Here is a 12,937-nt window from a genome sequence, read left to right as displayed (position 1 = left end):
GTTCGTAACATAGCGCAGATGAGAACACAATTTTTCGTTCTGCCCAATTGATCTCTGGATTGTGATGATTTAACCATGGCAAGCCGAGGATAATCCCATATTGGGGAGCATGGATCACGTCAAGAATGATTTTCTCTTTATGTTTCTTTCTTTGATTCTTATCTTCACAAATCATCGACAAGGGGATAGTCTGAAGAGTTACTGGACCTCCAGTCAAGAGTTTTCCATCGACTGTCTGGATGATTTCTGGGGTCTTCTTTTAAATACATGGGATCCCCCATGCACGAACCAATTGGACATCAACAAAGTTCCCAGTAGCCCCAGAATCGACTAGAGCTTTTTAGAAATAGATCTTTTTCTTGACCTGAACTATTATTTCCAGTTTAAGATGTCTAGATTGTGAAGGGTCCACGGTAACACCCAAGAGCAACCCTTCTCTGCATCTTGGGTGTTTTAGTTTTCCAACTCGACTGGTGCATTGGCTGCTACCTTCTGAACTGGACCTTGCTTGTTCTTTGGTTTGATTGGACAATCTTTGGCAACATGACCCTTCCGCCCACAATAAAGACATTGTCCATTTTTTCTGTGTAGGTCCTTTTCATCTTTGGTCAAAGGTCTTCTGATGGTTCCAATTTCCATCGGTTCCGGCGTTCTCTCTTTCGGAGTCTTGAGTCTCTGTTATCATGAACACGCCATGAATATTTTTCAATCTTGTTGCGCGTTCCTTTACGTTCTGCTAAACGATGATCAAGCCTCAAGACAAGATTTATTAATTCTTGACAGTCTGTAGGTTGTGGGTCGATTTGCGCTAAGATATCTTTTAGTTCCTCTTTGAGTCCCTTGTAAAACAAGACCACTTGTTTTTCTTCAGGCCAGGATGTCTCGGCAACCAGCCGGTTAAATTTGGCTAAATACGACACTAGGTCTTGATTCCCTTGGCGTGAATCTAATAATTCACGATCTGCTGACTGTGTTACAGTTCCATGATCAAAAACTATCTCAAACTCACGAACAAAATTTCTCCAGTTGTACAACAAGGGACTATTTTTACGCACAAGAGGAATTGCCCAAGTAGCTGCATCCCCAGCCAAATATGAGAACAAGAAAGCTACTTTGGACTGGACATCGGGGAAAGTATGTGGTCTGCAGGTGAAGTGTAGTTCCACTTGAAGCAGGAAAGATTGCGCTTTCAAAGGGTCACCTGAGAAATGTTCTGGGGAGCTAAAGGAATTGCGGAAGGAACATTTAGGGAAATGTTTGTCGGATTACTTCCAGAAGCCTGAGAAGAAGTACCTGGCCAGGACACACCTGTGGGACTTTGTTCTTTCTTCTCTACCTTATCTTGCAACTGACTCACTCTCTCAGCTAAGCTAGTTGTCAATTCTTTGGATGATACCACCTCTGCCTGGAGCTGGGTGATAGCCTTGACTAACTTGTCCAGCGTGGCCATGCTGAGAACATACACAAACCAGGAGGATAATAATTTGTGGGCTCACTATTCTGTCAGAGTCACCAGATCCTCGGGGTCTGCGCACGTTCCCAACACGTCCACCACTGAACAGCTCCAAGACTCTGATAGATAAATCACAGAGGCTAAGAGAGTTCAATAGGGGAATAGGGGATTAGGAAGGGAAACAGCTGGGAAGGAGACCTGTAGTAAGAAAAAGGTTAGAACACACAATATGAAAATTATATCTCCTGAAATCAATACTAGACTATGACTCTAAGCATAGTCATTCTGAAAACATGAACAATCTAAGAATGAAGTTTAAAATGACTAAGTTTCAAGATGGCCGGATACCTGTAAGGGAATCAAGATGGATTAAATGAAAACTTTCTTATTCAAGTACTTTCCTTTACATGAGAATCAGAAAAACATTCTGACTAAATTTTAAACTAGTCATATAAATCCTTTTTTGAGAATGCATACTAGGACCATACAATATTGGATCTAGACACTCTGATCTTCTGTGTACTTTTAAAATGTTTCAACACAAATTGCGCATATTGTAGATTCATATATATATATATATAGTAAACACCATAAAAGGATTGTGCACCATGAATAACACAATATGGATTCAGGAAAAACAAATCACATAACTTGTCACCTCGAATATTACATGATAAATATCTTAGAATAGTGGCATACAATAAACAACATGAATTAAACTCGAGGAGAGAATCGTGCATCTTGCCGATTCGAGTGTCACCATATAAAAAGCCAAGAAATGGTAGTACACAATGAATATCAAAGTCAAATCATTATTAAACGAATCACGTGTCTTGCCGATTCGTAAACCACGATGTAAATGGCAAGAAATAACAGCTCACAATGAAAAACAAGATCAAAGTACAATGAAACGAATCGCACGTCTTTTGCCGATTCTTAAGCCACCATGTAAATGTGAAGAAATGGTAGCGCGCAATGAACAACAAAGTTAAAACACCATAAAACGAATTGCGCGTCTTGCCGATTCTTAAGCCACAATGCAACTGTCAAGAAATGGTAGCATGCAATGAATAACAAGATTAAATTATCATGAAACGAATCGCGCGTCTTGCCAATTCGCAAGTCACTCTACAAATGTCACAAACACTCAAGCGCATATTTCACACGTGCAAAGTACTCTGTCAAATCATAAAAGAATTAGGCCCAAGAACATGAGAGTTCTCGATAACGGCATCGGGAGGCCAGCCCAACCACTGTCTTACCACCCAGAACAAGGATCTCCAAATGAAGAATGAAAGTCAGATGTCTGGAAGATCAAATAGGCCACCGGGACAGGAGCTCAGGAAGTAGCTGCTGCTCTGCACCGGGACCTCTGAATAGTGAGCACTTGGAGCTGGGCTGGCTACTTTGTATAGAGTCTTGGCCCAGCCCACAACCACACCCAGGCATGTTGCAGGGAAAGTCTCTAGAAAACCCTGGAAAGGGACCACAACCTGACACACTCTGAAAGCCTGCAGCAATACTTTGCAAATGAACAGCTTTTGTAAGCACATAAAAAATAAGTCTTCAGGATTGAACTCTGCAATGCAAAAGGTTAAACAACAACATATCAGCACAATGCATAAATTACGTTGTTTTGAGAGTGCTGGGTTTTTGCATTCTAGTCGCCAATAGAGCGCGCACTGCCTTGGTGTTGACAGGGTGTTAGGAGGGTGCAATTGAGCACATTTCTCTAGAAAATGTGGGGCCAGGCTCTTCCCTTCGTTCGATAGCCCGTATCCTAGAAACAATACACTGAGAAAGGCAATCTTACTTTTCTTGAAGTTAAATTTGTAACCGAGGTCTGCAAATCCCAAAATGATCCAATCGACCCTAACAAGATGAATGTTGAGGTTGTCATCCGTGAGATATCTGTCATCCACGTAGGATGACACCTCTGGATCAATATCATGTAATATTGATGTAACACAGGCTGAAAATAGCCCTGGGCTGTTCTTATAGTCTTGGGGTAAACGAGAAAAGCGTTTTTGTGAGCCAAATAAGAATGCACTCAGGTCCCGACTTTCATGTGCTAAATTCTGGCAGAAAAATCCATTAGAAATATCTAACGTTGTTTTATATTTGTTACACACTATAGGCCTCATTACAACATTGGCGGGCGAGTTGTAACTGCTGGGCGGCCGCCAATGCAGCAGCACTCCCACGGTGCCCATTTTGACATCCCCGCTGGGCCGGCGGGCAGAAACTGAGTTTCCGCCCGCCGGCCCAGCGGGGATGTGGGCCGCAACATGGGAGCCGGCTCCAAATGGATCCGGCGGTGTTGCGGCCGTGCGACGGGTGCAGTTACACCTGTTGCGCTTTTCACTGTCTGCATAGCAGACAGTGAAAAGCTGCATGGGGCCCTGTCATGGGGCCCCTGCACTGCCCATGCCAGTGGCATGGGCAGTGCAGGGTCCCCTAGGGGCCCCGCGACTCCGGCTGGCGGTCGGGGACTCGTAATCCCCTGGGCAGCGCTTCCGCCGCGGTCATAATCACCCAGGAAGCACCGCTAGCCTGTTGGCGGTGCTTCTGTCATTTTAGCCCTGGCGGTCTCGTACCGCCATGGTCAAAATGACCCCCTATATTGTTTATTAGTGCTGTGCTATGTGAGTTTTGTATAGCATATGTATGTGTATGACTATTTAAATGTCTGTAATCAATCACTATTCTGTAGGAATAGTCTGGCTTTGCAACAGGGAATAACGGGTTATTCATTGCAGATGTACAGGGTTCGATTACTCCTTGATACTCGAGCTGAGTGAGGATCTCCCTCACTGGAGCTTTCGCTTCATGTTTAACAGGATATTGTGGCTGAGGTTGGGGTGAAGACCTAAAGGGAATTACATGACAAGGAGAGTCCTTGTCCCAACCTACATGATTGCGGTATAACGCAGGTGCCTGCGCTAAAGCCCATTCAACAGCATAGGCTTGTTTAACCGCTTCAGGAACAAAATCAGAGAAGTAAGGCAAAATGACATTTTCCCCATGTGGGAGCTTACGGACGTGCTCAGGTGGCCAGTCTCTTTCGGACAATAGGATGTCACTAGTGAGTTTATCCCAAAATATCACACCAATGGTGCGCTCCACATCTCCCTCTATTTGAATTTTTAAATCATAAACCCTGTCGGGTGGGAGAACGCGGCCGTTCGCAGTCTCAACTGCAATAAAATCGCTAGTTGCATCCAGATGATCTTTCAGACTCTGGTGATATATTGTGACCTCTGCTGGGCTGTCTAACAGTGTCACTGCCCACGTCTTGTTCTTCAACAATCTTCTCAAGTGTACTGGCATTTTTAGCTGACAGTGCTGCCACCTTTTTCTTTTTAAACTGTGGCTTTTTCTGAGGAGTCTTTTCTTCTTTTTTGACTGTAGACTGTGTTAAGTCTTTCTTTTGTTTCACATCTTCAGGACAATGATCAGGATGGCCCCCTCTCTCGCTGAGTCTATCCAGTGCATCTTGAAAGGAACGAGAAGGACATGAATCAGTATATCTGTCAGGATTTTTTATATTTTCCCTATTTCTGAGATTGTATCTCCTTTCGGAGTTCTCTGGGTGTGGAGAATCAGCTATCTTATTTAGTCTATCCCTAAATTCTATTTGTTTTTCCCAGTGCTTTTTAGAGCCCTCTTGTGCCTGCTTCGTACCTTCCTTAAGGGTGGTACTTTGTAATTCCAACTTCTTTGGTTTGGCTCCCAAAATATCCCGCCCTATACTAGTATAGGTGTCGGAAATTATTTTCGGTAGCTGTCTTTCCTGTTCCAGTTGTGGAGCTTCCCTGAGACGCTGGCGTATAGCCAGTGCTACCGTTTCCCCGTTTAATATTACAGAGTATTTTTGAGGAAACCGCGTCAAAGTTATGCATTAATTTCATCCCCAAATCTAAGGCTGCTGCAGCCCCGTGCTCATTCTGTATTAGTTTTAACACTTCCGGTAAATTAGCAAGTGTCGGGGTACCTTGTGTGGTAGTATATATAGCAGCAAAGACTGTATCGCATGTGGCGCAGTCATCCACCTAGGGAACCATCCCAAAGGGCAAGCACATTGTGAGAAGCCTTTGTTTTTCTTGTGGTCCCATATAGGGAAACACAGCTTCCAACTGGTTTGTTTTCTGGGCTATCCAGAACGGTATTTTCTCTCGTTCTGTGGGTATTTTACCCATGATAGTGTGCACTGTTTGTGGATTAATCCCAGTAGCCAATTGGTATCCACCAGGTGCTGGTGGAGCTGGACGCGCTGGTGTTGTGTTCAAAGTTCGCATTACGACCTGGACTAGTCGTCTATATAGTGTCACTAATTCATGATATACCTTTCGTAGATCTGCTATTGGCATATTTGGTATGCCTGGGTGAGGTGTGTATGTGGCAAACATAGGCCATGTTGGTCCATCATAACTTAAAGGACCTAGCCTCACTCTTTGTAATAGATGTGGTAGAGCGCCTTCAAACCAGTTATGATGCTCTTGGTATGTGAGTGATATTTCATGATACTGGTATGCTTGGTACCGTTGAGGTACGTTTGCAATTTCGTATTTGTGGAATGTATGTGTTCTTTGGTCTAACTCGGGAAAGGTGACCCAACAATAATATTTTTCTGTTTGGTATGCTTCATTGGCTTCTATTATAAGAGTAACATTCCTGCCCTCTTCTGCAAGGCCATGCGCTATTAGGTGTTGTGTTAATGCTTGTCTAGCATTCACAGGAATTTCTATGGTGTTAGCCATATTTGTTCTAGAGAAACGGAACACCAAATGGGGAGTAAAGTCCTTTTATGAGTTCGAGCTCGAACAACCTACAGCCTAATTAGGTGTTATCTGTTCAGCTGAGGAGGATCTTCCCAAAGACCACGGACGCCTCCGTATAATGGTACTTAGGGTACCTGTTGTCTGTGAGACAGTGATAGTCAGGGTATCCGTAAATTAGTGCCTAAACACCATCGTTGGTGGCGCCATGTCATAGTTTGGACTCTTGCTCTAGGCAAGACTACTGGTTTAAGGATGACAGTACTTATGTTTGTAGGCGACTATGCCTATCCTACAACAAGTCGCAACTGTCGTCTCAACCTTACCGGCTCACTAGCAGCACCTCACCAAAAACCCAAATAGTAGAAGGTGATTTGTGGCAGCCTTTACTCATGGACTCGAGAGTATGACTTCTCAGGGAGTGTCGTGGTTAAACGGAGATTACCCCTTTCTCACAGATATATCATGTCTCACACGAACACAAGCAATAACAAAGATGCAGTAAAGTTTCAATGGTTTTATTTAACACAACTGCAATTTGCTATAAGTTGTATCGGCTGCAATGATTAGGATGATGAACAGTGCAAGAAACAGAATTGTAAAGACAAGAGTCATTATTACAAAGACCCCCACCATCTTGTAATAACATGAAAAGGCATGAAGTGTGTAAAATGTATTAATACCCTATCTTGATAGGCCTAACCTCCTACCTAAAGGAGAGCTGGGTATGTTAAACCTAGTCTGCCAATGCCAAGTCAATGAGACGAGCCCCTAACCCTCGTTACCTTGGAATGAGGTCTCTATCTCAGAATCCGTATGGACACAAAGACTGTGTCAGCGTCAAGACGACATGCAGCATCGATATCAGCGATGGTGGCGATGCCCTCTGGTTGGAATTCCTCTGATTATCTGTCTAAAGTGTGATGTATTTATACAGATCTACTTGGACCCCTGACGTAGGTGTGTTCCAAAACAATAGATAACAGGCATGCTTGGGGTGGCAATTAATATAAAAATTCCCTCGAAAGCATAGAGAGGGAAAGTCCCTAAGTGTGAACACCTACTGTTTGTTTGTCTTTGTCACTTGTTCTTGACGCCTTAATGCGGTGGTACTGATAACGCAAATCATAACAAGTGGCCTAACTATAAACAAGGGAGCCATCTTAGAAGAATTAAATAATTAAATGGGCTAAGACAGAGCAAGCTAAGTAGGTTAAAAGTCACTAGGTGACGGGGGCACGAGTCTGCAAGCCAAAGGCTAAGCTAACTCCTGTTATCCCATTAAAACAAACTATGATTCACTACAGTATGTGGATGCTGCATTGATGGCTCAAAGCTGAAACTCCTCTTATGTTCTTGCTCTGCCTCTGAGTCTTCTTGGTACACTCTGACTCCTCATGAAGTTACACTTGCTTCCTTTTGCCTTTCTCCTTTGCTCTATAGCACAGTTACATTTTTTTTAATACACAGGCCTTCTCGTAGTCCTCTCCTGCACAATTAAAACTTGGTGAAAACTCAACACTCCAGCTTAACTACTGGGCTGTATTTGGCAATACAGTATCATTTTCCTTTTAACAAGCATAATTTTTAGAACTGGGTGGGTTAACTTGAATCCTCCATAATTTGTATTTTTCAAACCAATATACTATCTTGGGTCTCTCAGAGGCAGAAGAACTGTTAGCAATGCATTTAACTAAACTGTGTCAGACTTATCCCTTCATCGTTTCCTTCCACAACAGATTGATGATAGTGTGCTGCTCAGCGCCTGATGAATATTGTTGTGTTTTTTTGTGTGTAGTGTTTGCCTTTGTTCTCCCTTTTCCCAAATCCCCTTTCCCATCCATTCATCGAGAAACTTAGGGGGCCATTACAACCCTGGCGGACGGTGTTAAAGCGGCGGTAAGACCGCCAACAGGCCGGCGGTAAAAATATGGGAATTATGACCGTGGCGGAAACCGCCAACAAAGACAGCCACTTTAACACTCCGACCGCCACCGCGGTACAAACAAACAGCGCTGCGGTCACCGCCAACAGACAGGCGGAAGACAAAGTTCCGCCCACAGTATCACAACCTACTAATCCGCCACCTTTTCCGGAGGAGATTCACCGCGGATAAAAACATGGCGGAAACAGCCATTTCAAAGGGAAAACGCTCACCTCTACACACTCCACGAGGAAGGAGGGCACCATGGAGCCTGAACTCCATATTCTTCCTGCACTAGTCTTCCTGCTCCTGTACGACGATCATCAACGCCGGCGGCGAAGACAACGGTGAGTACTGCACCTACGACAGAGGGGAGGGGGAGGCAAAAGCCAGGGACACACACACGCAACACCCCCACCCCGACCCTCACCCACTACAACACACACACCAATGCATATCCAAACATTACAGTAACAACCCCCAACTCCCCCGGAAGAATGCAAAGACAAAAGGAAATGAGTGGAACCATTGTAATATATCAAAATACAGTAACCAAATATATACATATATATATATATATATATATATATATATATATATACACCACGATTAGTAGTGCAGGTAATGCACAAGTCATTGTCCATGGACCACTGGGCCCAAAATGCATGGGCGAGGCCCACACAAGATACCTGATCAAAACGGAGAGAACACTGCTGGGGCATCAGATACAAATACAACAGGCACCTCAGGGGGAAGGGAAGGGGGGGCACCTCAGCCGGATGAGTGCACCACGCCAGATCCACGAGGGGGCTCCATGCCCATTGATGTATCCTGGGGAGTGCAAAGCCACAGTCTCTCAAGTCTCTACAGTGGGTGGGTTGCCCACTGTACCATCTTGGGGAGTACAAAGCCACAGTCTCTCAAGTCTATACAGTGGGTGGTTTGCCCACTGTACCATCCTGGGGAGTGCAAAGCCACAGTCTCTCAAGTCTAAACAGTGGGTGGGTTGCCCACTGTACCATCCTGGGGAGTGCAAAGCCACAGTCTCTCAAGTCTCTACAGTGGGTGGGTTGTCCACTGTTCCATCCTGGGGAGTGCAAAGCCACAGTCTCTCAAGACTCTACAGTGGGTGGTTTGACCACTGCTGCATCCTGGGGAGTGCAAAGCCACAGTCTCTCAAGTCTCTACAGTGGGTGGTTTGCCCACTGATCAATCCTGGGGAGTGCAAAGCCACAGTCTCTCAAGTCTCTACAGTTGGTGGTTTGCCCACTGCTGCATCCTGGGGAGTGCAAAGCCACAGTCTCTCAAGTGGATGCCTTTCTCCACTGGTTCTGGAGGAGGACTGGTGCCCAGAGTGCTTCTTCCTGTGCAGGACAGAGGTAGTGGATGCATGTCTCCACTGGTTCTGGAGGGGGACTGGTGCCCATAGTGCTTCATCCTGTGCAGGACAGAGGTAGTGGATGCATGTCTCCACTGGTTCTGGAGGGGGACTGGTGCCCAGAGTGCATCACTCTCCCCATGACGGTCCCAGTTGCGTCCCTGCCCCTGCCGCTCATGGGCTAGCGGTGCTTGAGTTGGTGGTCCTTGCCCTGTTCAGCGGTGCTTGCCCTGTTCAGCGGTGCTTGCCATGGCGGTCTTTGCCCTGTTCAGCGGTGCTTGAGTTTGCAGTTTCTGACCTGTTAAGCGGTGCTTGCCATGGGGGTCTTTGCCCTGTTCAGTGGTGCTTGCCCTGTTCAGCGGTGCTTGCCATGGCGGTCCTTGCCCTGTTCAGCGGTGCTTGAGTTTGCAGTTTCTGACCTGTTCAGCGGTGCTTGCCATGGCGGTCTTTGCCCTGTTCAGCGGTGCTTGAGTTTGCAGTTTCGGACCTGTTCAGCGGTGCTTGCCATGGCGGTCTTTGCCCTGTTCAGCGGTGCTTGCCCTGTTCAGCGGTGCTTGCCATGGCGGTCTTTGCCCTGTTCAGCAGTGCTTGAGTTTGCAGTTTCTGACCTGTTCAGCGGTGCTTGCCATGGCGGTCCTTCATTGCTCAGCTGGGCTGGGGCTGGCGGTCCTTCATTGGGCAGCTGGGCTGTGGCTGCCGGGGCCCTCCTGGCCAGCTGGGCTGTGGCTGGCGGTGGCCTCCTGGCCACTGACGAAGGGGCTGCCCTCCTGGGCACTGACTCTGGTGGTGGCCTCCTGGCCAGTGACGATCGGGCTGCCCTCCTGGGCACTGACTCTGGCGGTGGCCTCCTGGCCACTGAAGATGGGGCTGCCCTCCTGGGCACTGACTCTGGCGGTGGCCTCCTGGCCAGTGACGATCTGGCTGCCCTCCTGGGCACTGACTCTGGCGGTAGCCTCCTGGCCACTGATGATGGGGCTGCCGTCCTGGGCACTGACTCTGGCGTGGCCTGCTGGCCAGTGACGATAGGGCTGCCCTCCTGGGCACTGACTCTGGCGGTGGCCTCCTGGCCACTGACGATCTTGCTGCCCTCCTGGGCACTGACTCTGGCGGTGGCCTCCTGGCCACTGACGATGGGGCTGCCCTCCTGGGCACTGACTCTGGCGGTGGCCTCCTGGCCACTGACGATGGGGCTGCCCTCCTGGGCACTGACTCTGGCGATGGCCTCCTGGCCACTGACGATTGGGCTGGCGCTGGCCTCCTGGGCAGCGGGGATGATGGCGGTCTTCTCCGCCGTGCTGCTCCTCCCAGACTTTGGCGATTTCTTCTGCCCCTTCCCCACCTTGGGAGGAGTCACAGCTGAGTGGACACTCCCCCCGGGACCCTTGTGAGCGGCTTTGCTGGCTGGAGTCTTCCCCCTCTCCCACCGGGCACTGTCCAACTTCTGGTGCTTCACGGGGGGGACTGGCTGTGCTGTGGCTCCGTGTCACACTGGCTGCCCTGGTGCCCGGTGCACTCCACATACCTCTAACAACAGGCACCACTGGTCCCGGAGATTTTTTGGCTGAGGTGCTAGTACGGGACCTATGAATTGGAGGGGGTGGGGGTGAGAAAGAGGTCAAGCTTGGTCAGGAAAAGATTCTTAGGAACACTGGGACGGGTAGCTGGAGGGGGTCTGGGAGTGGATGAAGAGGAGGTGGTTGTAGGAGGTGTAACTTTTGTGGCTTTGGGTGCAGGTGCATGCGCTGGAGGCTGTCGTGAGGTGGATGTATGTTGGGTGGGTGTGTGCCTGCGTTTGTGTACTTTCTGAGGGGGCGTCACAGAAACACTGGGAGAGGACACAGGGGATGTGTAAATGGTAGTGGGGGTGGTGACTGCACGTGAGCGGGGTGTGGTGGTGGGTGTGCTGGTGCGGGACCTAGTGGCTGTAGTGGTAGTGCATGCAGATGAGAGTGTAGACGAGACTGGGAGGGAGGAGGGAGACGACGAGGAGGCGGACACAGTGGAGGCAGTGGGTGTTGGTGTGTCTGTATGTGTGTGATGCTTGCGTGAGTGGCTGTGGGATGTGTGGTACTTATGTTTGCCTGAGATTCCCTTGTGTGGTGAGGTGTGTGCATGCTGGTCTGATGGTGTGCTTGGGATAGGCTGGGGTATAGGGGATTGGGTCTGGGTGGAGGAAGTTGGAGGGGGGAGGCTAGACACATGGACAATGGCTGCCATCAGTGCTGAGGCCAGAGTTTGCAGGGTTCGATGAAGGGCAGCCTGACCAGAATGAATGCCCTCCAGGAATGCATTTGTGTGTTGCAATTCCCTTTCTACACCCTGGATGGCATTCAAAATGGTAGACTGCCCAACAGTGAGTGACCTGAGGAGGTCAATGGCCTCCTCACTGAGGGCAGCAGAGGTGACAGGGTCAGGGGCTGAGGTGCCTGGGGCGAAGGTGATGCCCACCCTCCTGGGTGAGCGGGCACGTGGCGAAGGCTGAGGGGCTGCTGGGAGGGCGGTGCTGGTGGGGGGGGGGTGGCGGCTGTACCTGTAGAAGTGGGGGGCACAGATTTTGCCGCCACCACAAGGGAGCTCCCATCGGAGGATGAGTCCGTGTCACTGGTTGCAGATCCTGTGACCGCCGTGAAGCTCCCCTCGCCCTCCGTCCCACTGGTGTATTCAGAGTCCGTGGTGTGGCCCTCCATGGCCATGTGGGATGCAGCTCCCTCGTGCTCCGGTGCCACTGTACCTCCACCTGATGATGCTGATGCACACAAGAACAGGGAGACCACAAAAAGGGGGGGGGAACAACAGAAGAAAGACAGGTTGAGTGCATGGCTTACCGCTACCGTTGGCGGACAATACAGACACAGCAGCCCCCTGCACTACGCTGCGCTGTTGGGCTCTACAGATGCAGTTCCTGGGATATGGCCTACATGGCTATGGTCGACATCTGCACACATAGATGACACAGGGGCATGTATACCTGTACTTGGCACTCTACAGAGGTGGGGTGGAGTGCCATATGTCCTGCATTATGGAGGGGCCTAGCCTACGGAACTCGCCCTGGCCTAGGGGAACCCACAGCCCTCCTCCCCCAACCAGACACCTTCACTGCGCGCAAAGTCCACAGAATGATGTTGTACTCACCCCCTTGTGTCTGCTGTGATGCCCTCAAGCGCCCATCCAACTCAGGGTAGGCCACCGCCAGGATCCGGAACATCAGGGGGGTCATTGTGCGACGGGCACCCCTCCCACGTTGGGAGGCCATCCCCAGCTGAGCCTCCGCCGTCTTCTTGCTCCAGCGGCGAATGTCCTCCCATCTTTTACGGCAGTGGGTGCTCCGTCTGTGGTGGACCCCCAGGGTCCGGACGTCCTTGGCGATGGCACGCCAAATATCCTTCTTCTGGTGGGCGCTGACC

Source organism: Pleurodeles waltl, chromosome 9 (assembly GCF_031143425.1).
Source record: "Pleurodeles waltl isolate 20211129_DDA chromosome 9, aPleWal1.hap1.20221129, whole genome shotgun sequence".
NCBI lineage: Eukaryota > Metazoa > Chordata > Amphibia > Caudata > Salamandridae > Pleurodeles > Pleurodeles waltl.
The sequence above is the reverse complement of the archived record's forward strand: the minus strand, read 5'-3'. Positions refer to the sequence as shown.